Genomic DNA, 3,480 nt, shown 5'->3' with positions numbered 1-3,480 from the left:
ATTTCTAGGGTTATGTTAAATAGTAATGGTAAAAATGGGCATCCTTGGGGCAGCTAGGAGACGCAGTGAATAGAGGTCTGGCCTTGGAGTCAGGAGGAGCTGAATTCAAATCCAGCCTCAGACACTTAACACTTAGTAGCTGTGTGACCCTGGGCAAGTCACTTAACCTGACCGCCTCGCCAAAAAAAAAAAATGGGCATCCTTGATTTATCCTTGATTTTATTGAGAAGGCCTATAATTTTTCCCCATTACATATAAAATTTGTTCTTAAAGTTAGAATGATAGTATATGAATTATTTCTATGCTTTTTGGTATTTTTTAATGGATGTTGGATTTTGTCAAAAATATAAAATCTATTGACATAATTGCATGTTTTTATTATTTATTTTGCAATGATTTCTTATATTTACAATATTTCTTATGTTGAACCAACCCTGCAATCCTAGTATCAATCCAACCTGGTCATAGTGTCTTGCCTTTCTGACATATTGCTTATTTGCTAACATTTTATTTTAAAATTTTTTATTAGTTTTCATTAGGGATATTTATCTATAATTTTCTTTCTTTGCTTTGTCTCTCTCTGGTATCAAGACCATATTTGCATCATAGGAAGAGACTGGAAAGGTTCCTTCTTTTTCCTATTACTGCAAACAATTTGTGTAATATTAGAATTAATTGATCTTTGAACTTTTGATATAATTCACTTGTAAATTTATCTAATGCTAGAGTTTTTTTGTTGTTTGAGTTGATTTATATCATGTTCAATCCATCTTTCTGATATCAGGTTATTTAAATAGTCTATTTCTAAATTTATTAATCTGGGTTATATATCTATAGCTAGCTAAGCTAGCTCTGTTTACTCATGAGGCTAAAATAAAAAGTTTTAACATACATTAAAAGAATAACAAAAAGTATGTATTTATTTATTACTTGACACCTATGAAACATATCATCTAGCATTATATTATAGTCAATTCATTCATTAATGACATTACTCTGATAATATTAAAATCTGTTTCAGGTACATATAATGAAAATATTTTCTTTTATATTTTTACTGTAGATGCAGTACTCTGGAGAATTCATAATAATCCCCTAAGTAGAGGTATGTGTGTATATACATATATGCAAAAGTATATGTATCAGTACCTATAGCTCTACATATGTTTATACACAGCTACAGATATACACATATATACATATAGATACATGTTTAGATAGAGGTGCATGTATACATATTGTCACATGCACATGTCTGTAAAGTGTTAACACTGCAAATTACTGGTCAGAGCCCTCCTCATTCATCATGGGCAGAACAGATACCCCTCACTTGATATGGCCTCTGACCCAACAGAAGATTCATCTAGACTTCAGCATCTGAGGTGCCTTGGATGAAACCCTTCTTACTCATATGGAGCTTCTAGCTCTTTCTGAGATTTATCTTCCATTCTTTAAGTGTCTTCCATAGGTCAATCTACTTGTCAATCTAACAAAAGAACTGGCAGTGGAAGTTCTTTCTTTCCTTCCTTCTTTCTTTCTTTCTTACTTTCTTTCTTCCTTTTTCTTCCTTCCTTCCTTCCTTTCTTTCTTTGTTTTTCTTCCTTCCTTCCTTCCTTTCTTTCTATCATAACATTTTCTATTTTACCCTGCAGACCCTATCACTTGAATTTGGCAGTGGCCACCTTATGGGCACACATTTGAGGATGATCTTGATTATTCGCCAGCTCTTTCTCCCAATTGGGTTCCAAAGTTCCTCATTTGATCTTGAGTGATTGCAAGAATGCTGGGTCTTCAACTGGTTTGTAATCTGGAAGTTCTACTTGACTTCAGTCTGCAGTATTGATGTGGACAATTCTAACCATCTTCCAAGTGTTAGACCCTAAATTATATACATTTTCTGTTGTTCCCAATTTTGGTTTGTTCCCGGTTTCAATTTTAATGAAGCTGTCTTTCATATATTCATTCATCACAATTGTTCTGCAGTAGGGATATGCATTCTAGGTTTTCTCATGAAACACCAAAGCACCCTCAGGAACAATTATCCTTACAAACCCAGGAAGTTTGCTCTTTAAGTGGTGAATTTTGTGTGTGTACTGCTCCTTCTCTCCATCCTTCCCATAAGGTTCATTTGTTAAGACTTCAATGCCTTCTCCACCTCCTGTTTCATTTTTACTGGCATCTGTCACAGAGTAAAGTTGTCCAACCTGATATTCTTTATCTGAACATGATAAAACCACATGGAATTTCTTAATCAGCACCATTGTTCCCTCACTGTGGCTATTGCCGCCCACAGTGCTTGCTTATTTTATATGTTCATAAGTATTTATCCATTTTCTTTAAATTATCAGTTTTGCTGGAATATATTTGGGCAAAATGGTTTCTTATGATTTCCTTTATTTTCTTCTCTTTGTTGTGAATTCTCTTTTTTTCATTTTTGATGCAACCTATTTGGTTTTCCTCTCTTTAAAAAAAAATAATACAACCTATTTATCAATGTTATTAGTTTTTTTAAGCCACTGTTTTTATTTTGCTCCTAATTTTATTTCTCTCTTTAATTTTCAGAATTTCTACTTTGTTGATTATTTGGGGTTTTAAAATTTATTCTTGTTCGAAAATTTAAATTGCATATCCAATTCAATAACTGTTCTTTTTCTCATTTATTGATGAAATCATTTAGAGTTATAAAATTTCCTCTAAGAATTGCTGCTAAGAACATCCTATAAGTTTTAGTGTGTTGTCTCATCACTGTTATTTTCTCTGATGAAATTTTTTATTATTGTTATAATTTGCTCTTTGACCCACCAGTTATTTCCAAGTATGTTATTTAGTCTCTAATTACTTTTTAATTCTTTCTTCAAGGTCCCTAATTCTTTTCTCAGGGGCCTTAACTTTTAGCATGTCTTTGAAATCATTGTTGGTTTTTCAGTTACCAGAGTTCAATTTTCTCTTATTTAGATTGTTGTAGTTATTGTCTATTGTTCTTCTGTTTCTACTTATTTTGCTCTGTATCAGATGATACAGCTCCTCCTCCTGGGGTGTATGGGGTTTTCAAGGAGAACTAGCACTTCTGGTGTGAGGGCTGCCCATCCACCTTTGGTGTCCACCTGGTACTTAAACCTTCCACCTGTGTCTCCAAGAAACTGTAGCATTTGTAGCAGCCACATCTTGGTAAACTCTCTAGTCAGATGGGCTAAATTAGGTTGAGGGGAGGCCTCAGGTGAGTAGGGGGGTGACTATCCCAAGCATGTGAAGACTTTCCCTGAAGGAAGAGAACAGTTTGTTCCAGCAGCTATGAAGGTGTCTGAAGCAGGCATTGTAGAGAGCTTAGAGCTTGGTCAGACATTAAAGATACCAAGGTCATTCACTGCATCCCAAGCCATTGACAATTTTGTCTTGCCGCTGGACTTTGATGATTTGGGAAGAGAGAATGAAGCTAATAACTGTGTAACTCTGCCTCATTTAAATCCAATTCACACAGGA

General features: G+C 34.3%; 1 pseudogene; it reads right to left on the bottom strand.

The window, feature by feature from the left end:
* Window positions 1-1,363: 1,363 nt before the first annotated feature.
* On the bottom strand, window positions 1,364-2,261 carry LOC114026054 (annotated as a pseudogene).
* Window positions 2,262-3,480: the final 1,219 nt, after the last annotated feature.

The sequence above is a fragment of the Vombatus ursinus genome, unplaced genomic scaffold (genome assembly GCF_900497805.2).
Source record: "Vombatus ursinus unplaced genomic scaffold, bare-nosed wombat genome assembly UNPS02014832.1, whole genome shotgun sequence".
Lineage (NCBI taxonomy): Eukaryota > Metazoa > Chordata > Mammalia > Diprotodontia > Vombatidae > Vombatus > Vombatus ursinus.
The sequence above is the reverse complement of the archived record's forward strand: the minus strand, read 5'-3'. Positions and strand labels throughout refer to the sequence as shown.